Consider the following 27,467-nt stretch of genomic DNA (forward strand, 5'->3'; position numbering starts at 1 on the left):
TGATAGCAAAAAGGCAGGAAACCACCGAACACTGCAGAGTCTCCATTCATGCAGCTAAAGTTTTTTTTAAAAATCATTAAACCACTCAACTCATGCAGCCACAGCTAAAAAAATCATTAAACCACTTAAGTGTTGAACTGCCTATTGCATAAAAAGACAAGCTTGAGGCCTGAAAGCAAGATAAACAGAGAACACTGTCAAACACCTGTTAATCTCCATCTAAGCAGCTAATTTAAATAACAGGGAATTTCTTAAAGGGGAAGCAGCACAAAGTGAATGGAACAAGTTTTAAAACCAATCTCAAACCACAAATAGAAAAGTCATAATAAATACAGTGCTGGAGGCACACACAGAGCTGAACAAAGTTAAATATAGAGCAGAAAGCAAAAGAACAGCAGAAAGATAGATACCAAATTTCCCAGCATGAACTGGAAGGCCATTGATATCCTATCTGTGTTCAAACTTTATAAACAAAGAATGCAGTTATGCTTCACAGACCAAGTGATTGTAAAACCAGAGAAACAGGCTGTAAAAGTATTAATAACAGTTGTAAATGAGGGGTTACACAGAATCAATACCTCTGGCTTACCTGAAGAGAACCAGAAAAATCCTGCAAAGATTTGTAAAGTGCTGAGAAGATCAACTGCAGTTAAAAGTGAAATTTAGAATTCATTGCCTGGAATTGATGTCTTACAGGCAACAGCCACAGGAATCAATAGATCAGTTCATCAGTAGATGCCATAATAAGGACAATGAATGTGATTTTTCGGAAACTGAGCTGTCGGAGTGACTAATGGAGCTGGTGATTGTCTCAACGCCCATTGAAGCATATCAGAGAGACCTCTTGGGGTAAAAGAAAGGTGCTTTCCTCATTTTACCTCTTTGTTGGCCTGTCTCATGTCCACGCAAATTTGTACTTGTCTACTACATCCAGGGAGAAGACTGGGAGGGCGGAGTTCCGGACAGGTAAGTATAAAAACCTTACCTTGGGGATTCATGGCCTAGTTCCAGGGAGAAGACTCGGAGGGCGGAGTTCCAGACCAGTAAGTTACCTCGAGTGGAAAAAAAACTGAAAAAAAACTAAAAAGAAAACTGAAAAAGTGTCGTCACAGGAAAGCTGTGACCTGATTGGCTGGTAGGGAATCTGCACTGAATTTGAAAACAAAACATTGATTAAAATTGATTAAAACCCTAATTAACGAATTAATTAATAAGTAGAGGAGTAACTAAACCAGAGGGAGGAGATTACTGTATTTAGCATTTAATATTTATAGTAGAAATCTAGCGCTAGGAAACATATAGTTAATTGTAACTTAATTTAGTCAGGATTTAATAAGTATTTAAGTATTTATTTTAAATTAATTTATTAATTCCATGACAATATGAAAGGCACAATTCAACATGGTGGCTCCTCATCAGAGCCCTTTCCTATCCTGAGTGGTGTGAAACAGGGCTGTGTTCTCGCACCCACACTATTTGGGATTTTCTTCTCCCTGCTGCTTTCACATGCGTTCAAATCCTCTGAAGAAGGAATTTTCCTCCACACAAGATCAGGGGGCAGGTTGTTCAACCTTGCCCGTCTAAGAGCGAAGTCCAAAGTACGGAAAGTCCTCATCAGAGAACTCCTCTTTGCTGACGATGCTGCTTTAACATCTCACACTGAAGAATGCCTGCAGAGTCTCATCGACAGGTTTGCGTCTGCCTGCAATGAATTTGGCCTAACCATCAGCCTCAAGAAAACGAACATCATGGGGCAGGATGTCAGAAATGCTCCATCCATCAATATTGGCGACCACGCTCTGGAAGTGGTTCAAGAGTTCACCTACCTAGGCTCAACTATCACCAGTAACCTGTCTCTAGATGCAGAAATCAACAAGCGCATGGGTAAGGCTTCCACTGCTATGTTCAGACTGGCCAAGAGAGTGTGGGAAAATGGCGCACTGACACGGAACACAAAAGTCCGAGTGTATCAGGCCTGTGTCCTCAGTACCTTGCTCTACGGCAGCGAGGCCTGGACAACGTATGCCAGCCAAGAGCGACGTCTCAATTCATTCCATCTTCGCTGCCTTCGGAGAATACTTGGCATCAGGTGGCAGGACTATATCTCCAACACAGAAGTCCTTGAAGCGGCCAACATCCCCAGCTTATACACACTACTGAGTCAGCGGCGCTTGAGATGGCTTGGCCATGTGAGCCGCATGGAAGATGGCAGGATCCCCAAAGACACATTGTACAGCGAGCTCGCCACTGGTATCAGACCCACCGGCCGTCCATGTCTCCGTTATAAAGACGTCTGCAAACGCGACATGAAATCGTGTGACATTGATCACAAGTCGTGGGAGTCAGTTGCCAGCATTCGCCAGAGCTGGCGGGCAGCCATAAAGACAGGGCTAAATTGTGGCGAGTCGAAGAGACTTAGTAGTTGGCAGGAAAAAAGACAGAGGCGCAAGGGGAGAGCCAACTGTGCAACAGCCCCAACAAACAAATTTCTCTGCAGCACCTGTGGAAGAGCCTGTCACTCCAGAATTGGCCTTTATAGCCACTCCAGGCGCTGCTTCACAAACCACTGACCACCTCCAGGCGCGTATCCATTGTCTCTCGAGATAAGGAGGCCCAAAAGAAAGAAAGAAAGAATTTATTAATTAGTGCTAGAAATGTCAGTTAGAGGGGTAAAGTGCTTCACCTGTGAGATGTGGGAGGTCCGTGACGCTTCCAGCGTTCCGGATGACTACATCTGCAGGAAGTGTACCCAGTTGCAGCTCCTCACAGACCGCATGGATCGGTTGGAGCAGCAATTGGATGCACTTAGGAGCATGAAGGTGGCGGAAAGTGTCATAGACAGGAGTTTTAGAGACATGGTTACACCCAAAGTGCAGGCAGATAGATGAGTGACCGCCAGAAGGGGCAGGCAGTCAGTGCAGGAATTCCCTGTGGCTATCCCCCTCTCTGACAAGTATACCGTTTTGGATACTGTTGGGGGGGATGGCCTACCAGGGGAAAACAACAGCAGCAGCCAGAGCACCACGGCTGGCTCTGTTGTTCAGCAGGGAGGGGCAAAGTGCAGAAGAGCAATAGTTATAGGGGACTCTATAGTCAGGGGCACAGATAGGTGCTTCTGTGGATGTGAATGATTCCAGAATGGTATGTTGCCTCCCTGGTGCCAGGGTCAAGGATGTCTCTGAACGGACAGGGGGCATTCTGAAGGGGGAGTGTGAGCAGCCAGAGGTTGTGGTACACATTGGTACTAATGACATAGGCAGGAAGAATGACGGGGTCCTGCAGGGGGAGTTCAGGGAGTTAGGTATAAAGTTAAAAGACAGGACCTCTAGGGTTGTAATCTCGGGATTACTCCCTGTGCCACGTGCCAGTGAGGCTCGAAATAGGAACATAGTGCAACTAAACACGTAGCTGAACAGCTGGTGTAGGAGGGAGGGTTTCAGATATCTGGATCATTGGGATCTCTTCCGGGACAGGTGGGACCTGTACAAGAAGGACGGGTTGCATCTAAACTGGAGGGGCACAAATATCCTGGCTGCGAGGTTTGCTAGTGTCACTCGGGAGGGTTTAAACTAGTGTGGCAGGGGGGTGGGAACCACAGCAGTAGGTCAGCAGGTGAAATAACTGAGGGGGAGCTAGTAAATAAGGCCAGTAAGACTAAGAGGAAGAGCAGGCAGGGAGACGTTGCTGAGCACAGCGGGACTGGTGGTCTGAAGTGCATTTGTTTCAATGCGAGAAGTATAACAGGTAAGGCAGATGAACTTAGAGCTTGGATTAGTACTTGGAACTATGATGTTGTTGCTATTATAGAGACTTTTTGAGGAAGTGACGAAGATGATTGATGAAGGAAGGGCAGTGAATGTTGTCTACATGGACTTCAGTAAAGCCTTTGACAAGGTCCTCCATGGCAGACTGGTACAAAAGGTGAAGTCACACGGGATCAGAGGTGAGCTGGCAAATGGATACAGAACTGGCTCGGTCATAGAAGACAAAGGGTAGCAGTGGAAGGGTGCTTTTCTGAATGGAGGGCTGTGACGAGTGGTGTTCCGCAGGGATCAGTGCTGGGACCTTTGCTGTTTGTATTATATATAAATGATTTGGAGGAAAATGTAGCTGGTCTGATTAGTAAGTTTGCGGACGACACAAAGGTTGGTGGAGTTGCGGATAGTGATGAGGATTGCCAGAGGATACAGCAGGATATAGATCGGTTGGAGAACTGGGCGGAGAAATGGCAGATGGAATTTAATCCGGACAAATGTGAGGTAATGCATTTTGGAAGATCTAATACAGGTGGGAAGTATACAGTAAATGGCAGAACCCTTAGGAGTATTGACAGGCAGAGAGATCTGGACTTACAGGTCCACAGGTCACTGAAAGTGGCAACGCAGGTGGATAAGGTAGTCAAGAAGGCATACGGCATGCTTGCCTTCATCGGTCGGGGCATAGAGTATAAAAATTGGCAAGTCATGCTGCAGCTGTACAGAACCTTACTTAGGCCACACTTGGAATATTGCGTGTAATTCTGGTCGCCACACGACCAGAAGGATGTGGAGGCTTTGGAGAGGGTACAGAAGAGGTTTACTAGGATATTGCCTGGTCTGGAGGGTATTAGCTATGAGGAGAGGTTGGATAAACTCGGATTGTTTTCACTGGAACAACGGAGGTGGAGGGGTGACATGGTAGAGGTTTACAAAGTTATGAGTGGCATGGACAGAGTGGATAGTCAGAAGATTTTTCCCAGGGTGGAAGAGTCAGTTACTAGGGGACATAGGTTTAAGGTGCGAGGGGCAAAGTTTAGAGGGGATGTGCGAGGCAATTTCTTTACACAGAGGGTGGTGAGTGCCTGGAACTTGCTGCCGGGGGAGTTGGTGGAAGCAGGTACGATAGCGACGTTTAAGAGGCATCTTGACAAATACATGAATAGGATGGGAATAGAGGGATACGGTCCCTGGAAGTGCAGAAGGTGTTAGTTTAGACAGGCATCAAGATCATCTCAGGCTTGGAGGGCTGAATGGCCTGTTCCTGTGCTGTACTGTTCTTTGTTCTTTGTGGGTTTGGGGACCATAACAATTGGGTTGATCCATAGTTTTGGCCCTTCTGTCTTTTCAATGATGTCCAACCTCTCCAGTCTGACCAATTCTTTCTTGACGTCTTTTCTGGTATGGAATGAAATCCTCCAGTGTTTCTGTTGTTTGGTTTGACTGACTCATCTATGTGGAGCTTGATTTTCTTGTTTTTCACTTTGCGTGCCTTCAAATAATGGTGGATATTTCTTCAGAATGTTTTCTTTCGTCAGGGAGTTCTGTCGTCTGACAATGTTAATCGCGATCAGCTTCAATTCGCTAGCAGTTTCGAAACTTTGCAGATTCCCTTGCTTGAGTCTACAATATGGAACTCAGTCTGACATGTGGACTCATGGGAGGACTTGACAGTAACTTGAAACATCCCTCGGACCGGTAGAGGGGTATATGATCCGTGGGAGAAAATTTTAGATATCGGTTGTTCAATTGCAGTTTCTGTTTTCTCGTAACTCATGGAATGTTGGGCAATCTGTAATGTTGACAGTTGCTCCTGATACAATTACTGCAAAGATTGTCAAATAGCCTATGAACACATCACACATGGGCAGCGTCGGTACTTGAGGCTGTGAGAAACAAAGATCTTCTCTCGTCTTTGAATATGTAATCTTCCTTCTGGCATTCAGTGTTAAGTCTTGTACAGGCTTTAATAGACATACTGTTGCAAAATTTGCCCATTTTTCCACAGGCTTTCTATTCCCTTCCTTTCGCAGGACAAATTTTGTAGTAAAGATGTGCGCCACTGCAATGATTGCATGTTCAAACATGAGATGATTGCAATCTCTGTCTTGGTCTTCCTTGACGTGCCTTGGACCTTTCTCAGAGTTTCCTCTGTGCCCTTGTGTTTGGTGCCTTTCTCTGATGGAACCTTCCTCTTGTGGCATTCACGGATTCTGTCAATGATCCTGACCTGGCCTCAGGGGATTCAAGTTATTTGCCTCTTTTCCTTCCAAGACTTCGGCTTGTCTTTTGCTGGCTTCCAGCATTCTGCCAATATCTAGTAACCTTTGCAAGTTTAATTATTTGTCCTCTCTAAGAGCTTCCTTCTCGTAAACCCTTTTTTCCCTTAAAATGGCTAGTGTGCTCAGGTTGGCACCCCTTTAAATAATTAATTTTTGGCTGCATCATGTTTATTTTCCTTATTTCTGTGTACTTGCAAAACATTTTTTTTTCCTGTTCCAACCCAGGTTTTCTTTCTTTTTCAGTCCTGGCTTTCTCTTCACTTTTTTTCTCCGTGTTTTCTTACTGTCCTTGAACCTTCCTTGCTTTGTCTTTTTTTTTCTTTTTTTGACCTAGTCGTCAAATATTGTAACTGTATTCTTTGTGGTCTTCTTTAAATGACAGCCACAGGCTTTATATTCGGATTCAACACAAGCACTATTTATTGTCTTATTTATCTGCATTGCATGGTTCAGGTGCTTGTCTTTTCCTTGCTTGGGTGTGTCTGTTCTCTGTAAAGCCACGTGCTGAGTGAATCTCTCAAAATGGTGTCTCCTCTTTATATATGTCTGATGATGTCATCAGTTGCATCAGTGGCCTGATCTCATCAAGGTACGGTTTCTTAAAGGTGAAGTCACCACTGCACTACATTACATACTATTCCCTGAATGGTGAGACCCAAGGTGCCCCCAGTATTGTGCCTCAGGCTTCAATGCGATGGAGGAAGCATGGCACGGCAGCCAGATGGCGAAGAGGAGATCAAGGTCAGCCCTTAGATAATCAGAAGAGGAGGCCTCATGGAAACCAATCTTGAAGTGAATTCCCTTGTTTACATATGCAGAGAGCCTAAGGCCTGTTTTGGACATGTGACTTGAATGTCTTGCTTTTCATTTCTTGATGCAGCATGTGTGCACTTTCATTTGGAAATGTGTGTGCACTTCCTGCCCACCATATTGGGGACTTAGTAGGCCATTTAGCACCCACAAAATCAATGTTGCTGTGGTAATTTGTAAATGACCCTTTTTTAAGCTTTTGCACATTAAAAGAAAGAATGTGCATTTATATAATGTTTTCCAACTCCTCAGGACATCCTGAATCACCTCACAGCCAATAAATTACTTTTTATTTTTGAAATGCAGTCAATTCTTTTTAGACAGACATGGCACAGGAAACTCTCACAAACAGCAATGGCATGCTTTTAACACTGTGGTTTGAGGGAGGAATGTTGGTCAGGACAACAGGGGCATGCCCCACACTCATTTGAATACATTCTGTATGCCCATCTGAACATCCAATGTGGGTCTACAGTTTCAGATCTCAAAGATAGTATTATAGGCTTAAGTGCACAAGCAGGGCTTGAACCCACATCTATTTGACAAAGAAGCACGTCTGATACCACTCGGCAAATTCATACATTGGTCAGCAGAGTTATAGTAGTTATAGATATGGTTGAGGGGGAGATTTTGGCCCAACTTAGTTCATCCAACTGGAATAAAGCTACAGTCCCCCAAATCATCGAATCAAACTCTTTCTGAAATGATCTCAGGGTTTTGACCTCTTTTACCTGATCTGGAGATTTGTTCCATGTGATGGTGTTATGAGACAAACACCATCTCATAATAACAGCACAAGGTTTCCTCTTTTCAGACACACTGAGCCTCCACAATTCCAATACTCTCAACTCAATTATATTTTGGACAACAGCATGCTATGCGGAGCTAATCATGTCTTTTTCTTTGAAATCTTCCTGTATACCTGTCTGGACCATTAGTTTCTCTTTATTGTCCATGACAACCTGCCTTCCATCAAATTGTCCAGTTCTTTGTCTCACTTCAGTACTTTCAATTTAAAGGCTACAGTCATGTCTTTAGTCTCTCTTGACTCTGAGTCAACAAGTCATGGGTTCAGAGGAACAAACCAAGACAGAAACAGGAGTATACCATTCAACCCCTCAAATCTGTTTCACCATTCAATGACATTATGGTTGATCTGTATCTTAACACCAGTAGGACACTTTGGTTCCATCTCGTTTTATAGCCTTGACTATCAATCTCAGAATTATTTTTTTTATTTGTTCATGGGATAAGGGCATCGCTGGCCCGGCCAGCATTTATTGCCCATCCTAATTGCCCTTGAGAAGGTGGTGGTGAGCTGCCTTCTTGAACCGCTGCAGTCCTTGGGGTGTAGGTACACCCACAGTGCTGTTAGGAAGTGAGTTCCAGGATTTTGACCCAGCAACACTGAAGGAACAGTGATATAGTTCCAAGTCAGGATGATGTGTGGCTTGGAGGGGAACTTGCAGGTGATAATGTTCCCATGCACCTGCTTCCCTTGTCCCTCTAGGTAGTGAAGGTTGCGGGTTTGGAAGGTGCTATCTAAGGAGCCTTGGTGCATTGCTGCAGTGTTTCTTGCAAATGGTACACACTGCTGCCACTGTGCGTCAGTGGTGGAGGGAGTGAATGTTTGTGGATGGATTGTCTATCAAGTGGGCTGTTTTGCCCTGGATGATGTCGAGCTTCTTGAGTGTTGTTGGAGCTGCACCCATCCAGGCAAGTGGAGAATATTCCATCACACTCCTGACTTGTGCCTTGTAGATGGTGGACAGGCTTTGGGGAGTCAGGAGGTGAGTTATTCAGCACAGAATTCCCAGCCTTTGACCTGCTCTTGTAGCAATGCTATTTATTGGCTATTCAGTTTCAGGTCATTTGTAACCCCCAGGATGTTGATAGTAGGGGATTCAGCGACCATTGAATGTCAAAAGGAAATGGTTAGATTCTCTCTTGTTTGAGATAGTCATTGCCTGGCACTTGTGTGGCGCATATGTTACTTGTCACTTATCAGCCCAAGCCTAGATGTTGTCCAGGTCTTGCTGCAATTCTACACAGACTGCTTCAATATCCGAGGAGTCACAAATGGTGCTGAACATTGTGCAATCATCATCAAACATCCCCACTTCTGACCTTATGGTGGAGGGAAGGTCATTGATGAAGCAGCTGGAGATGGTTGGGCCTAGGAAACTACCCTGAGGAACTCATGCAGTGATGTCCTGGAGCTAAGATGACTGACCTCCAACAACCACAACCATCTTCCTTTGCGCTAGGTACAATGCCAAGCAACGGAGAGTTGTCTCTCTGATTCCCATTGACTCCAGTTTTGCTAGGGCTCCTTGATGCCATACTCGGTCAAATACTGCCTTGATGTCAAGGGCAGTCACTCTCACCTCACCTCTTGAGTTCAGCTCTTTTGTCCATGTTTGAACCAAGGCTGTAATGAGGTCAGGAGCTGAGTGGCTCTGGCAGAACCCAAACTGAGCGTCACTGAGCAGGTTATTGCTAAGCAAGTGCCGCTTGATAGCACTGTCAACAACACCTTCTATAACTTTACTGATGATCGAGAGTAGACTGATGGAGCGGTAACTGGTTGGGTTGGATTTGTATGGCTTTTTGTGTACAGATTATCGATTGAGCTAGCATATAGTTTTGTCTGGGAGAGTTCCACACTTCTACTACCCATTGCACAAAGAAATGTTTTCTAACTTTTTCCCTGAATGGGCTGGCTCTGATTTTAGGTTTGTTTCCTAGTCCTGGACTCCCCCACCAACAGAAAAGGTTTCTCTCTATCTACCCTAAAATCCTAAAAATCAATCAAATCACCCTTTGATCTTCTCTATTCCAGGGAATGCAAACCTATTTTATGTAATCTGTCCTCACAACTTAACTGTTGATGCCCAGGTAATATTCTTGTGTGTCTGCACTGCACGCCTTCCAAGGCTAGCACATCCTCTCTAAGGTGCATTGCTCTGAACTGCACACAGTACTCTAGCTGTGGTCTAACTAAGACTTTGCATAGCTATAGCAAAATCTTCCCCCCTTCCATTTGTGTTTTTGATTATATTTTGGGCTACATTTTAGTAATCTGTGTACATGAACCCCTAAATCTTTTTGGACTTCCACTGTTCTGGGCAATTCTATCCACCATTTAAATAATACTTGGATCTATACTTTTTGTTCTAAAATGAATAACCTCGCACTTAATTGCATTGATATCCATCGACTATAGTTTTTCCCAAAAAATCCAGGCTAAGACTCCCAGTGTAGTACTTAGGGAGCACTGCACTGTCAGAGATGCCATCTTTCGGATAAGACATTAAACTGAGGTCACATCTACCATCGCAGTTAGGCATAAAAAATCCCATGGCACTATTTCGAAGAAAAGCAGGGGCGAAGTTCAAGGCAATGAAAATGGCAAGCGATTCAACAAAGTGTTTAAGAACAGTGTTCCGGAGGTATATAATGTAGGCAACAAGATCAAAAGTGGAACAGCAATGCTAAAAGCCATACTGACAATGTGAATTAAGTTAGAGCTTTCAGCAGGATGGCTAATTTGAGAGTTAACAGCAGCTTTCATAACCTTAGAAACTTGAGGTAACAGCCATAGTAGCAAAAGATCTTAAAACGTTTATTCAGGTCTGCTAGGAATGTGGGCTGCACCTTAACTGAACACAAATTTTACATACATCTTATTTTTACATCCTGCTGCTTGTCCTAAACAAGGAGGTTAGAAATACTAAAGACAGACAGAAGCATTGCTCCATATCTTTCAGAATATCTAGTGATTACATATGTGGAGAGCTTCTTATAGTAAGATATTATGGCCCAGAATTTGCTGAAAAAAAATAACAGTATCTGAATAGTGCGCACCATATGTAAATTGGCCAGCAACCTGTGGTGAGCAAGAGATACCCCATGCATTGCAAAAAGCCACACAAGACAATTTGTTCTGCTCCACTTTTATCTTTGCAAAATTGGCATTTTGCTCTCAACCTTGTTGTGATTATTATGAAGTTGCTGCACTTGCACTTTAATTGCCCATTAAACTTTCCACAAAAACATCAGTCTGGTAATTAGCAGGGTAAGTACCTCTTTAGCAATTGTTATTGATTGCCAATCAACCTCTCGCTTCCAGAAAGTTAACAATTAAAAGTGTGCAGTCTCATTCTTTCAGGTTGTGAATTGTTATTGGAGATTTTTTAAATTACATATTTTAAATTTTATTTTGTTTTGTTACTTTTCCCTTCTGGCTCTTATTTCTCTCACTCTCTTAATTCAAACCTTCTTTCCCTCTTTTCATCTCTCTTTCTGTATGTTATTTGACTTTGAATTCAACCCCACTAATTCACCCTCCTTCTCAGTCCTTCTTCTGGACTTCCCTCCCTAAACCCCTGTGCCTCTGCACGGCCGGAATTTTTACGGTGGGTGAGCCCACCTCCGCCAGGCCTGGGGATCCAGTCCGGAATTTATGCTCCCAAGGCTCTTAGTTGGTCTTGGGTGGGACTGCCACCTCATTGAGGCAGAAAGTCCCGCCTACATATCTTTTTTGTTTGTATTCTGCCATCACTTGGTTTCAAGAAGCCTTGTTGGATACAATTATGCTGTTGCTCTTTCTCCACTCCCCTCCCCCGATAAGAATGTAGCAATTGTCATGAAAACCACACCTGCCAAAATGAGACATATTAATTTTGTCATATGGAACATTAATTTTAAACTGTTACTGGACTGAAAAAATAACTTGGTTTAAAAGAGCGCTGAAACATGGCTGCACATTTTGCATTCTAAAAGACAGTTGAATAAGAGAGACAATGGAACTGATTCAATTAACAAAGATTGGTCTGGGCAACAGTGATGATCCATATCTTGTCTGTGTAAGAGACGGCACTACATCCCCCCTCCCCCACTGAGAGCTTTGAAATCCAAAAACTGCAGGAGAGGTTGTTCCAAATAAGGAATTAGTCACATGACTAACCTGATGACCAATCTGGAGTTGTTTGAATTCTGCTCACAGAACAGTTGGAGAAGAAACTGCAATTTGAAGCCAACAGAGAAGGACGGTCTCTCCCTGCCTCCCTCTCTCTCTCACTCGCACAAAGTTCTTGGGATCCACGGAAGCCACTCAAATCTCAAGAGAGAAGACTCCTGCAGCTAAACAAGTTTAAAAGTGTGCACTGGGCCCCAACGAGAACTGCAAGACAGCTACAATCAAAGGCTTTACATCAAACCCAAAAGCCAGTAATTGAACGCCAGCTATTACTTTAAACCTTTCCTCTTATTTCTCCTCCTTTGTCTCTATTTGCGTGTGCGTGTTATCATGTATGTAGGCTAGAGTGGTTGTGTTGCGTATTTCTAGTAGTTTTAACCAAATGAAAGTTTTAAGGTTAATAAATAAGGGCGGCACAGTGGCGCAGTGGTTAGCACCGCAGCCTCACAGCTCCAGCGACCCCGGTTCAATTCTGGGTACTGCCTGTGTGAAGTTTGCAAGTTCTCCCTGTGTCTGCGTGGGTTTCCTCCAGGTGCTCCAGTTTCCTCCCACATGCCAAAGACTTGCAGGTTGATAGGTAAATTGGCCATTAGCAATTGCCCCTAGTATAGGTAGGTGGTAGGGAAATATAGGGACAGGTGGGGATGTGGTCGGAATATAGAATTAATGTAGGATTAGTATAAATGGGTGGTTAATAAACTTACACCTTTCTTGTTTAAATCTAAGAAAACCTGTCTGGTTGATTTTTTTGCCATTACAATTAGACGGCAGTGAACAAGGATTCACTGAGGGGAAGCTAAAACACGGTGTTTTTAAAAATTAAACCCTGTTACAGCCAAACCAGGCAAAGGCTGAGAAGGGAGCCCTAGACCCCTGCCTCACCTGGTCGTAACACAATGGATTTCCCCAGAGTCTAATTTGGAATGGAAGAGCAGAGAACCAACATAAGAATGATAGACAAGTCAAGCTGTAAACCAAGCATCCTGCATTCATTCACCAGTGTTCCCTGACACCAGAACCTGCAGTGAGGTAGAGTCTGACAGAGGAATAGGCGGAGGCCATTCAGTGCCTTGAACCTGTTCCACCATTCCATTATGGTTCATGGTTGATCTGTATCTTAACCCAATTTACTCACCTTGGTTCCATAACCCTTCATACCTTTACCTAACAAAAATCTATCAATCAAATGATATGGGTATAGGGTGGGAAAGTGGAGTTGAGATAGAAGATTAGCAATGATCTTTTTGAGTGACGAAGCAGGCTCAAGTGACTGTATAGCTTAACTCCTGCTCCTATTTCTTAGGGAAAGAGAAATCATGGAAACTTACAACACAGCAGGAAGCCATTCAGCCCTTCGTGCCTGTGCTGGCTCTTTGAAAGAGCAGTCGTGCCATGTCCAACATCCTCGCTTTTTGTCTGTAACCCCGTAAGTTCCTTGTCCTCAAGTACCTGTTTAACTCCCTTTTAAGGTTATCTATGGAAACAGCTTCTACCACCTTTTCATATCGAGCGCTCCTATGTTATGATGTTCGATTTCAGTTTTGAAATTTTTAATTGATCCCCAACCTCAAAAGCTTTTTGCGGGAGAGAGCTTCAGATTTTCACTGCCCTTTGCATGAGTAGGTGTTTTCTGAGAGCAACCCTGAATGGCCTAGCTCTAATATTAAGGTTCTGTGCCTAGTGGGGCACATGGCACACCCGACTTCTTCCAATGCTGTCTGTTCCGACATTTATCCCCACGATCCACAGTCAAAGGTGGGAAGGGTTAAAACTGTCCCCCAAACATCCAGCTGTGAGAGACTAGCTGTGGAGAGTACGTTTAGCAAACAGATTGTCATTTTGCTCAATATTCTGGTCACAAAATAGAGTATGATAAATTATAAAGAGTGTCCAGCAGCCTATATGCGAAATGGTGTTGGAATGAAACTCGCCTTAAGGTATTTGAGAAGTGGATTTTGATTTCTGGGAAGTGGTATTATACTAATTATACTGAACTACAAAGAGAGGAAAGCAGATTTTCTTCCAGTGCTTCAGGCTGTGAAAGCAGATACAAACAGAAGGACCTCGTACACTGCCTTCTCCAGGCAGGATTAATGTAATTAAAATGAATGCTTTCCCTGAGATTAATTGGTTCTTTCAGACACTGCTAGCCATGTTGTAGAAGAAACATCTGTGAATTTAGATTGAGTAATCTTTCAGGCAAGAGATTAAAATGATGTCGTGAGTTATTATTGACAGGCCTGTGAACACTCTACTGTTCATCTTTCTATGCGGCAATCCCTTTAAATTGGGCTTCCATTAGGTTTCCCTTTAACAACATCTTGGAATCAGATAAAAGAAAGACTCACATTTATATAGCTTCTTTCATGACCTCAGGACATCCCAAAGCACTTTATAGACAATGAAGTACTTTTGAAGTATTGTCAGGCAAGCCCCCCACCTGCCAAGATTGAGGCACACATTATTTCGCCACATGAACATTAAAACTTAAAATTGCAAGCCCCTTACTGGAAAGACATTTGCATAGTAACAGACAGTGTTGGAACAATGGCAACCCAGTCATTGCTTCCCCAGTACACAGAAGAAGTGGTGAGACCAGTTTTAGTCACATGACTACCTGGCTGTTGCAGAGGTTTGAACTGAGAGTTTTAACTTGGAGAAACGGTGTTTGAAATCAGAAAGCCCCTGGCTCCTAGTTTGAGAACATCTCTGTCCTGTCTGCTCTCATCTCGCTCACACCAGCTTCAGAAACCATTGAAGACACGAGAACCTCAAAGAGAGAAAAGTCTCCTACGTTGAACAAACTTTAAGGAGAATACTGGGCCCCAACGAAAAGTAAGAGCTGCCTACAATCAAAGATTCTACAGCGAGCTGGAACCACAAAACAGTAACCAGAAACCCCCTTCAGAGACTGTCTCAAACCTTTCACCTTATATTTTCCTCTCCTCTTTTCTGTCCCTATCTGCATGTGTATATCGCATGTGCATGCTAGCATGGATGGGTCGTATATCCGTAGGCATTAACCGTATTAAAGTTTAAGTTTACAGTTTAATAAATTTCACTTTTCTCCCTTAAACCGAAGAAAGCCTGTTTATGCTCATTTCTTTGCCTTATAATTGGAAAGTGGTGAACAAGGATTCACCAAGGGGGAGCTCAAAACACATTGTGTTTAAAAATAAAACCCTCTTAAAATAAGACCAGGTGAAGACAGCAAAAGAGCCCCAATACCTTTCTCACCTGGTCGTGACAGTGTAGTCACTGTTGTAAGGTAGGAAACGCAGCAGCTAATTTGTGCACAGTGGTTAGCACCACAGCCTCACAGCTCCAGCGACCCGGGTTCAATTCTGGGTACTGCCTGTGTGGAGTTTGCAAGTTCTCCCTGTGTCTGCGTGGGTTTCCTCCGGGTGCTCCGGTTTCCTCCCACAGCCAAAAGACTTGCAGGTTGATAGGTGAATTGGCCATTATAAATTGTCACTAGTATAGGTAGGTGGTAGGGGAATATAGGGACGGGTGAGGATGTGGTAGGAATATGGGATTAGTGTAGGATTAGTATAAATGGGTGGTTAATGGTCGGCACAGACTCGGTGGGCCGAAGGGCCTGTTTCAGTGCTGTATCTCTAAATCAAAATCTAAACTCCCATAAATGGCAATGTGATAGTGACCAGATAATCTGCTTTTTAGTGATGTTGATTGAGATATAAATATTTGCCTCAGGCCAACTGGGAGTATTCCCTTATTCTTTTTCAAAATTGTGCCAGGCAATCTTCATGTACTTGAGGGGGCAGACAGAGCCTTAGTTTGAGGCAGAACCTCCAACACTGCAGCACTCGCTCAGTACTGCACTGTCAGCCTAAATTGTTGCGCTCAAGTCCCTGGAGTAGAACTTGAACCTACAACCTTTTGACTTATAGACAAGAGTGCTACCAACATAGCCACAGCGGACACTACTCCAGTGTCTCCATTTTCACAGGCTTTTAATTTTTGCCCATCTTAGCCTGATTTCCAAGGACTCAGGAAACGCAGCACATAAAAGGAGGTGCGATGGGCTGGATCTATTTGTGGCTTTTCAGCAGTCTTTGTGAGCCAGGAGGAACAAGAGTCTTTCTCCAAGATCTAAAAAGCTTACCTGCTTTCCATCCCGTGATCTACCCTACCTCTTCGCTCTCCCACCTCTCCATGATCACTCCCCTTGACAACAGGATACCCCTCTGAACACGAGAACCCCTGATCAGGATCAGCCTCCCCAAACAAGATCTCTCCCACCTCACCCACCCCTGGCGATCATTGTTCCCCACCTATGAAATCTCTTCCTCCCCCCCTTCCTGATCTCTCCTCCTTGGCTGTGGCCTCATTCTTCAGGATTTCCCGACAGACAGGCAGCCGGTCAATCAGGCTGGCTGTTGGGCAGGAAACCTGGCGAAGAAATTTAAAATACATCCCGCAGTTAATTTCTGCAGGACGTCCGGGAATCCTGCCCCAACTCCCTCCCTTAATCCAGGTAAATATCGGGGCCAATGATGTCTAACCTGTGATTTATTGAGGTTTAGCATAGGTTCCTGGCTTCTGTAGTCTATGCCTCTATTTAGAAAGCCAAGGGTCCCGTAAGCTTTTTTAACAAACTTCTTCCCTTCAAAGGTTTGTGTCTTCCCCAGTAAATTGTGCTCTTGGATGGTGGAGAGAATTCAAGTGCTACCTAGGCCTACCCACTGTTACTTCAGGTAGCATACCTGAGGATGACAGAGCAAACTTCAACAGCAGACTTTGAAATATCTATTGTTCAGCCAGTGTACTAAAAGGCTTTTTTTTTGGTGCATTTAATCGTACTGTGTGGATGATACTGATATATAGTCTTTTCTTTTTAACTGGATATTTCTCAAGCCCTCCTCTGCATATATCTCCGACAGGAGTGATAAATAGGACCAGACAGATCTGAGGTAAAATTGGATAGCTCAGTGGGGGATACACAGGAAATGCATTTGAACTCCTCATGCCTTTAATGTAGTTTTCATGAATGATTTGAAAAAATGAAATCATATTATTTCACCATTTTCGGAGAGGTAATTGGAAATGGAAATCAAACAATAGCAGTCGCTCCTTATTTCAGCTCTCCCGCAGATCATAATCACATTTCATCTGTCCATTTTATTTCCGTGATGGATAGAAACATAGGCTACAAAATTGAACTCCTTAACATCGTTACAGGACCCCGGAGAAACTGGCAACTGATCTACTTCCAGCCACTTCCGGCACAGCCCATGCGCGCGTGCCCTGCTCGTAAGGGCGGTAGCGCGAATGTGCCGTACATGCACCAGAAACATGCAGAGTGGGCAGATCTTGACGCCATTCAGCATCTAACGCTGATTTGGTGCCCCACTTGACAGTTTGCTGCTGCAGCATTAGTAGAAGCACTGTGTTCTATGGTGTTGGAGGAGTTTTGAAAAGACATTGGAATCTGAAGGGAGCAGTGCTGGACTTTTCCAAAGATGTCAGAAGAGTTTGAAGACATGTGAGCAGAAAGCCTGTTATCACTCATGGGGGTGATTTGCAGTCCCTCCCAGGCTGCAGCACGACAGGGAAATAGACCACAGGGAGCAGAGAGAGGAAACTGCGCAGAGGAGAGAGGAGAAGGGCTCTCCATAGAAGAGGGAGCACTTCTCCTACCTCCACCTCAGCCAGGAGCAGTGTCTGAAGTGGCTGCACTTCACCAAGGAAGTGGTCACTGAACTGTGCCACCTTCTCCAAACGGGCCTGAAGCTGCAGATCAAGGCGAGGACAGAGCTGCCAATGGCCATGAATATCACTGTGGTCCTCAATTTCTACACCAGCAGATCCTTCCAAGCTGGAGCCAGCGACATTGCCTACATCTCACAATTCATCATGCATCACTGCATCACAGAGGTAACAGAGGCCCAGGGGTGGAGTGGAGAGAAGGAGGAAGAGTGGGCACGTAACTTTACCAAGGTAACGAGATCCCCAATAGTGCAGAGAGCCATTGACTACACACAAGTAGCTCTGCGGGCACCACATATAGTAGGGAAATGTACATAACCACAAAGGTTGCCACACCCTTAACATGCAGTTGGTGTCCGACCATGCACAGAGCACCATGCAAATGCCCACTATCCTGGCAGCCGCCACAATGCTTTAACCCTGCACCAGTCAGCCGTTCCCACTATATTTGAGCCACCACAATGAGTCAGAGGCTGGCAGCTTGGTGACAAAGGGTATTCGCTGTACATGTGGCTCGTGACTCCCCTCCACACCCAAACACACATGAGAAGCAGATGTATGACGAGAGCCATGTTGTCACCAGGAACATTGTAGAACAAACCACTAGTATTCTAAAACAATGGTTCTGCTGCCTGACTGCTTCAGGGAGCCTTCTAGTGAACTGACACATGCCCTGGCTGCAGCTCACTCGTGCCTAGTTACTCACCATGTGCAGATTCCACCTCTATACTATCTGAGCTGGTGGCTGTGAGCGTCAGATCAAATGATGGTGCTTCTTCATCAGATGCCTGCTCTTGCTCACATCCTTCATGGTGAGGTGGCACTGGCTGGCCAGGCAGCAGGTGTTGGGTATCTGAAAGCAAAAATGCAGAAGGGGAAAGGTGGGGTGAGAGAAGAGGTGGTTGGGTGAAAAGCAAGTGGTCCATGGTCATGCCATCTTCAGATTGCCTTTCATGCCAGATAGCAGGATGGGGGTGAAGTGGGATTTGAGAAGGTGCCTATGGCATGAACATACCATCATCCTGGATGTTTTCAACAACGCCGGTTGCAACTCCAGACCCACAGCAATGTGGTTGACTCTTAACTGCCCTATGAAATGGCCCAGCAAGTCACTCAGTTGTCAAGGCCAATTAGGGATGGGAAACCCTTGCCAGTGATGCCCACATCCCATGAAAGAATAAAAACAAATAACCTTGGTCACTGCCAGCCCAGTAAACTGCAGCACCTCCAAGGGACTCTGGAAATGCGGGTCTGACTGTCCACTGCTGGTTCTCCACTGCTGCCTCCTGCTGTGTGCCGCCTTGTCCTGCAAGAAAGGGGGAAGAGTATCAGTGAGTGCATTGCAATGTATTTGGTTAATGTGCCTGCCATAGTTGAATAGCTGGAATTATGTGGAAGCTATGAGATGTGGGTGTGAGGCTAACAGCATTGGTAAGTGTGTGAGGGTGAGGTGGGTTATCTGAATGTTAGGCATGAATCCTGATTGCTGATTGGTGTGTGATGGGGATGTGATGTATTGAATAGTGTGTGGGGTTGGTCGTGAGGTGGTTAGGAGATGGCATTTAAAGACAAATTATTCCCAAAGCACTTTATAGCCAATGAAGTACTTTTGAAGTGTTGTCACTGTTGTAACGTAGGAAATGTGGCAGCCAATTTAAGCATAGCAAACTCCCACAAACAGTAAAATAAAAGCAAAATACTGCAGATGCTGGAAATCTGAAACAAAAACAAGAAATGCTGGAATCACTCAGCAGGTCTGGCAGCATTTGTGGAAAGAGAAGCAGAGTTAACGTTTCGGGTCAGCGACCCTTCTTCGGAACTGACAAATATTAGAAAAGTCACAGATTATAAACAAGTGACGTGGGGGTTGGGCAAGAGATAACAAAGGAGAAGGTGCAGATTGGACCAGGCCACATAGCTGACCAAAAGGTCACGGAGCAAAGGCAAACAATATGTTAATGGTGTGTTGAAAGACAAAGCATTAGTACAGATTAGGTGTGAATATACTGAATATTGAACAGCAGCAAGTGCAAACCTGAAGAAAAACAAACAGTGGGTAAGAAAACTGAACAAACTAAGATGAAATGAAATAAATGCAAAAAAAGATTGTAAAAAATGTAAAAAGGAATGTAAAAAAAAAGGAAGAAAAAATAACTAAAAATGACTAAAAATGAAAGTAAAGTGGGGGGCTGTCATGCTCTGAAATTATTGAACTCAATGTTCAGTCCGGCAGGCTGTAGTGTGCCTAATCGGTACATTTTTTACAATCTTTTTTTGCATTTATTTCATTTCATCTTAGTTTGTTCAGTTTGCTTACCCACTGTTTTTTTTTCAGGTTTGCACTTGCTGCTGTTCAATATTCCGTATATTCACACCTAATCTGTACTAATGCTTTGTCTTTCAACACACCATTAACATATTGTTTGCCTTTGCTCCGTGACCTTTTGGTCAGCTATGTGGCCTGGTCCAATCTGCACCTTCTCCTTTGTTATCTCTTGCCCAACCCCCACCTCACTTGTTTATAATCTGTGACTTTTCTAATATTTGTCAGTTCCGAAGAAGGGTCGCTGACCCGAAACGTTAACTCTGCTTCTCTTTCCACAGATGCTGCCAGACCTGCTGAGTGATTCCAGCATTTCTTGTTTTTGTCCCACAAACAGTAATATGGTAATGATGAGGTAATCTGTTTTTGTGATGTTGATTGAGGGATAAACATTGGCTAGGGAGATCTCCCCTGCTCTCCTTCAAAATAGTGTCATCTTTTACAGCCATTTCAGAGGACAGACAGACACTCCGTTTATCTCATCTGAAAGACAGCACCTCCAACAGTGCAGCACTCCCTCAGTACTATACTGGAGCATCAGCTTTGATTTTTATGCTCAAGTCCTGGAGTGGGACTTGAAGCCAGAAGTGAGAGTGCCACCAATGGAACCGCACTGTCACATATAAAGGAGGAGAGAGAGGTAGAGAGGCAGAGAAGATTAGGGAGGGAATTCCAGAGATGAGTATTTAGGCAGCTGAAGGCTTGGCAACCAATGCTGTGTTGACGGAAATTGGGAATACAAAAGTACCAATGCACGAGTGAGGAATAAACATTTCTGGGAGAGGGGTGAAGAGGGAAGGAGACAGCACTAGTTGTAATTCAGGTAGTGAATGGTAATGTAGCAGTTATGTTATTAGGCCAGGAAGCCAGATTCCTACGCTAATAATTCAGAGAACATGAGTTCAAATACCGCTGTGGCAGTTTGAGAATTTGAATGCAGCTTAAATAATAAGGAATTAAGAAATCTGGTATCAATTGTAAAAACACGACTGGTTCACTCATGTCCTTTAGGGAAGGAAGCTCTTACCCGGTCTGGCGATATGTGACTCCAGTCACACACCAGCATGGTTGACTCTTAAATGCCCTCAGCAGTGTCCTTGTGAGCCATTCAGTAGGGACAACGATAGATGGGCAATAAATGATGGCCTTGCCAGCAACGCCCACATCCCAAGAATAAACAAAAACCTGAAATGCTTTATCTGCACCCTAATCAATGCTGCCTCATACACAGACCGCTTGTTCTGCTTGATGGTGGCTCATTAAAGTCCTGACAAGGAAATACATTGAAAAATAGGATGCCAAAAAACAAACTGAAACATGTAAATTGGAATGGGCCACTGGTGCAGGACTTGAAGTGTAACTTGTCGAGGTGTTATTGCCAGTTATTCAATGATTACATTATGGAAAACCAGGAAATGAAAGACCAGTATGAAATTTATGGTTTCAGGATGATTCTAATTCCAGGTCAGCAGGGCTTCTATTTTGTTTTTTTGTGACTCAATCTGAAAGTTAAATTTCTATTTAGCTGATTAAAGTAACACAAATCTTTCTTGTTAAAGAGGCTATGGATGAAATTGAGTAAACTGGTTCTCCCAGTGGGAATTGTTACAGGGAAGGAGCTTGAGCAAGGAATATGACTGTGGCCCCATCAGTAACAGTTCCACAGCCCGTGATTTCATTGAACAAGATTCCACACTGGGAGTGCAGGATTGCGCCAAAACCATAGTTATTCCCATTGGATTCAGAACACCGAAGTAGTTAGAAATATGGATTTGTGAAATTGTTAGGAAAAGGGCCTTTTTTGAGAAATCTCAATTGCATCAACCTGTAGTGTTACACAATCCCTTCTATACAAAACAAAAACATATCTAATTGTTTTTTAAACCAAGTCTCTGCCCAACCCTTCATCTCACTCACCCCCTCACCTCCCTCCCAAGGCTCCCTCTCTTCTCTCCTCCCAGGCTCTATCCCCTCCCACTATCCCCCCCCCCCCAACCACCCAGGTTAAACCTCATTCCTCCCTGAAAAAAGCAATTGAACTGTCTATTGAACAGCTGTGTAAACAGACAAGCTAAAGTACTGCAAGCAAGATAACCACAGATCACTGTCAAACACCTGCTCCTCTCAATTCAAGCAGCTAATCTAAATAACAGAGAGTTTCTTGAAAGGAAAACGGTGCAGAGTCATAGAACAAGTCTTAAAGCAAGTTTTAAGCAAAAGAACAGCGAGAAGATGGATACCAAATTACCCAGCATGAACTGGAAGGCCATGGATATCCTATCCGAGTTCCAACTTTTCAAACAAAGAATGCAGTTATGCTTCACAGACCAAGTAATTGCAGAACCAGAAAAACAGGCTGTAACAATAATGATAGCAGTTGGAAATGAGGGATTATACAGAATCAATACCTCTGGCTTATTGGAAGAGGGCCAGGAAGATCCCGCAAAGATATGGAAAGTGCTAGAATATCAGCTCCGATTAAAAGTTAATTTTCAAATGCACCGCCTGGAATTGAGGCGACAGCCACGGGAATCAATAGACGAGTTCATCAGCAGATGCCGTAGTTAGGGCAACAAATGCAATTTTTCAGAAACTAAGCTGTCAGACTGAAGCATGGAGCTGGTAGTTGTATCAACATCCATTGAAGTGTTTCAGAAAGACATCTTGGGGTAAAGGAAAGTCACATCATTGATGCACTTCTGGAAGATGGCAGGAAATACAAAGCCATTGTAGCTGGACAACAGCAACTGCAAGCACCAGGTGTAGCCAAACGTATCGGCACCATAACCAGGTCGAAAAGAGCAAGCAAGCTGTGTGGCAAGTGTGGTTTGCCCCACTCACCACGAAGTTGTCCTCCATTTCAAGACCTGTGCAAGGCATGTGGTGCAAAATGACACTGGGCCACCAATGCAAGAAATCTGACTCCAAAAACAAAGCCAGAAGTCACATCAGGACACAAACAAACAGAAGACAGGTGCAGCAACAGGGCAACAGCAGCAAGGAGGACGCCAGAGACCTGCATAAACGCAAGCCGATACACGAAGTCCACAGCGAAACAGACCTGACACAAGACTCAGAGAGAAGTAATTCTCAGTCAGAAGCCGAGCAGGCATTTCACATTGTGAACCTGACACATCATGTTGATGAAGTCAAATAACTGGAAGTTTTTGCTACTATGAACATCATGTGCCCAAAGAAAGCTAGCAAACATACACTCAGGATTAAGATTGACTGGCACTAGTGCAAATATCCTCTCAGTCCGAATCCTGAAGGATATGTATCGGAGTCGCTGGAAATCATTGATACAACCGACAACTGCCAAGTTATCTGTATACAATGGATCACCCATCCCTTGCAGTGGTGCATTAACAATGCAATACAGCTTTGGCAAGTCGGCATGGAAACCACAAATATTTTACCTGGTAGACATGAGCAGACCAGCAGTGGCAGGACTACCAGTGTGTAAGGACCTCAACATCATAACTATCCACAAGGTTTACTAAGGTACCATTACAGCAGAAGACATCAAGGGTGCCCGCATTGAATCACAGTTCCTCCAGGATCTCAGTGGTTCTGGTTTGGAAAATAGCAGCCCCTTCTCGGAGATGCCACACCAAGAGAATGAAGATCCAAACTCAGATGGTGAAAGTTTTTTATCAACAGGCAGTGTTTCCTCGCGCTTCAGCAACGCAGAAGAAGAGAGTGACGTTGCCACTACTGAGAAACAAAGGCTGGCAGCGGGAAGCATTGCCAAGGGAAAATCTCCAAGGACCAGAACCCGCTCACAGACTCTGGTCAGCATCAAATGGTGCTGTCTGGAAACCCAGCAACAGCACAACTCTGCCGCGCCTTCACTTCTGCTCTCTAGAGAACTGCCAGCACCACAACGAGCCAGAATGGGCAGGAACCGCCATGAGGCCAACTACTCCTTCCCCAACAAGTCCTCAACCTTGAACCCAAGACATTCAGATGCGGAGGATGAGGAGAGGCGAAGGACACACAATATCCTGAGGAGGCAGAGGAGGAATGTGTTGAATGTCTGTTGGCTCTTTGAAATGAGGTGCCGGAACTTCTCAAGAATTCCAAGGCCTCAAAAGTGGTCATCCTGAAAAAAGCAACAGAGTATATTAGCAGGCTGAAGGCAGAGCAACAGAAACTGAATGCAGAGAGGGAGAAACCTCAGAAATAACAGCAACAGCTGAGATGCAAATTCTCCAATCAAGAGCTGTCAAACCACCGAAACGATATATAGACCTTTAAGCCTCCGCATGTGTGCATTTCACAATCCCTATCCTTGTACCTGTAAATTTTGTGGTCTATATCTCATACGGCTAGTTTTAATGTTATCTAATTTTATGTGCTTTAATTGTAGCATATGAGTCTTATCTTTGGAAAGATAGGGGATGTTGTATGATTGCCTTTAAGCATGATGTCACTTTAAGATCTTAGTATGCTAATGAGATAGGTACCTGGATGCAGTCGTGTGACTCGAAGCCAGAGTCACTCTGCAACTGTAACACCTAGCGGAAGGTTCTGTAAATAGTTTGCTCTGTACTCTACATAATAGTTTAGCTGTAATAAACTTGTTTTAGATCATCAGCATAACAGGACTCCATTCATCTCATTTATGTTGCATCAAACAACATAAAGAACGCATTACAGTTGCCCCCCACCCCCCAACCACCAACCCAGATCAAACCTTATTCCTCTCTGTCCAGGGCTCATCCACTTTGCCCCTCCCCTGCCCCAGGCTCATTCCCCTCTCCCTCCCCCACTTCAACCAACTCCTCACTCCCCTCTCCCCCACCCCTCCCACATAGGGTCACCTCTCTCTCTCCTCTTCACCCCACCACCCTGGGCTGATCCTCTTTGCCCCCTCCCCCGCCCCCGCCCTCCCACCGCCACCATGGGCTCAGCCCCCTCTCATCCTCCGGGCTCATCTCTATATCCTGTCCAAACCCCCGACCACACCCCGGGCTGAGTGCTCCTCTGTTTTCTCGCCCCCTGTGATCTTTCCCCTTTCCTCGTCCCTCTCCCCCTCCCCAGGTTCATTCTTATCTCCCCTCCCTGCAAGTTCATCCTCTCTCTTCTTCCCCCCTCCCCAAGATCAATGCCCGCCTCACTCTTTTCTCTTCAGCCCCAAGCTCAAGGTAGGAAAAATCATGCTGGGAGAAAGCACATGTTGAAATTAATGAATGGGATATTGCATGTTCTCATAATTACCCTAGTGGGAGCAAGACGGTGTCACATCACAAAATATAAGATGGCCGCATAGTCTTCCACAACCAGAAAAGTTGGGCATCTTTGGTGCCCACTGAGATCTAAATGATTGGCAGAGCAGGCTTTAGGGGTTGAATGACCTGTTCCTGTGTTCCTATGGTCACCGAAGCACCAAACTCTGCCCAGCTCAAACTGGGGATATATAAAAAAGTGACCGGATGAGTCTCTTTTCCTCTTCTCTTCTCTCAGATGATTAAACTACCACATGTTCAATAGGGGAGAACTGAATGGTATGCTGTGCACAGCCAGAGTGATCATCAGAATGATCACTGAGCAGGAAAGCAGTTTCTGACAGTTAGCTGTATATGGATAGCTAGCCCTTGATTTTGTGACTAACCTGATTAGTGTCTAACATAAGAAGCTGCCACAGGCCCTCCAGGAGATATCAGTGCTCCCAGTGGAGGACAAAGCCAACTGTTGAGGCTGCAACATAGCTCATTGGGGTAAATTTATCTTCCACACTCATTGGGATGGGTCCAGGGTCCAGAAAATGACACTATAAATTGTGCAATAAAAATAGTAAATGCTGGAAATACGCAACTTGTCAGCCTTTACTATTTTTAATTCAGATTTCCAGCATCCGCAATATTGTGCTTTTTTGGTCTGATATGTGCAGCTTTTTGTTTGTGTCGTGCTATATGAACTGGCTGCACAACAAGCCCTGAGAGTCTCAGGCTGTCTTTACATAACGGTGTGCAGTGTGTGATATTCAGAGTGCATCCGTTTTATTTTTCATATTTCCTCTGTGTTCGTCCTTGTACTTCACTATTAATTGAAAGTTTTAAAGGAAGCGGAAGCTTAGGGGCAGTCAATTCTGTCCAAAGTGCTGGCCCCTTTTAGAGTAATGCGCTGACCTTGAGAGAATTTGCACTCGGACAGTATCAATGTTCTTCCCATCAAGGAAGCTTTTGAATTAGGTCTTCTTACCAATTACATTTCTGATCTGATGGCATTGTCTCCCAAGGGTTGAGCCCTGCCAGGTCAATCTGAGGTTGTGCAGCGGAGGCCCCTCACAGTTAACCATGAAGCCAGTTTGCAATAGCCTCCCACTGGTGATAGCATCAGGGAAGGGAGACCAGAATCAAATATCCCTGTGTTGGTAAGTAAACTGGCACATTTAACAAAATGTCCAGCGAAATCCTATTGATGCTAATATATCCTTCTGCCAAACAGTACTTCATGCAACAAAAGTCAACCTACATTGTCTTTCCCTATTAACCTAACCCACCTTATCTAAAACCTTACAAATGCTGTCCCTAGATTACTGAGTCTCTATCTTCAGCACAGCAGTAAGAAAAATGAGACAAACAGAAGGCAGCTGTAGTGCGTTCCAATTTAATTCGGTCACATTTACCATCAATTTTATAGCATCTCACTCCTAAATTGTTGGGACTGATCTAATGCTTTATGAACGAAAGATTTGCATTTGCATAGTGCCCTTCACAACCACAGGACGTTTCAATGTGCTTTACAGTCAATTAAGTGATTTGAAGTATAGTCACTGTTGTAATGTAGGAAACGTGGCAGCCAATTTGCGCACAGCAAGCCCCCGCAAACAGCAATGTGATAATGACCAGATAATCAGTTTTTATGATGTTGATTGAGGAATGAACATTGGTCAGGACACTGGGAAGAACTCTCCTTCTCTTTGGAATAGTGCCAATAGGGCAGATGGGGCCTCGGTTTAATATCTCATCCAAAAGACAGCACCTCCAACAATGCAGCACTCGCTCAGTACTTCAGTGGAGTATCAGTCTAGATTCTTGTTCTCCAATCCTGGAGTGGAACTTGAACCCACAACATTCTGACTCAGAGGTATAAACGCTATCAACTCAGCTACAACTGACACATGAATATCGATGTCTCAGAGCGAAATATTTAATTCAGACTTCACTAGATTTTAATTCCAAATTTCTTGCAAAGGTGACCCACGTGAACTGGAGCTAGATGAGTTAACACACTGCCCTTTTAATCTCTGGGCTTGCACCTACTGAAGACAAATTGTATTGTTAGAGAAGCTATGTTAGTTGAAAATGAATTTAAATTCCACTTTTAATTGAAGACCCCATTTTTGGGGTCTTTTCAGAGATTTGTTGAAACAGGGAATATCTGGAGAATGTCAACAAATCTGTGAGGATGTAACTTGTCATATAACATAGCCTCAGATACTTCAAAAATTTCTCATGGATACATCTATAGGCTTATTCTTTTCTATGCAAGTAAATAGTTATAGTTGTTTATGTTATGTCCTGAGATTGTGCTGAGGAGCCTTTTCAAGTCTTTGAACTAATAATATCTTCTGTAAA

This window comes from Heterodontus francisci, chromosome 31 (assembly GCF_036365525.1).
Source record: "Heterodontus francisci isolate sHetFra1 chromosome 31, sHetFra1.hap1, whole genome shotgun sequence".
NCBI classification, from domain to species: domain Eukaryota; kingdom Metazoa; phylum Chordata; class Chondrichthyes; order Heterodontiformes; family Heterodontidae; genus Heterodontus; species Heterodontus francisci.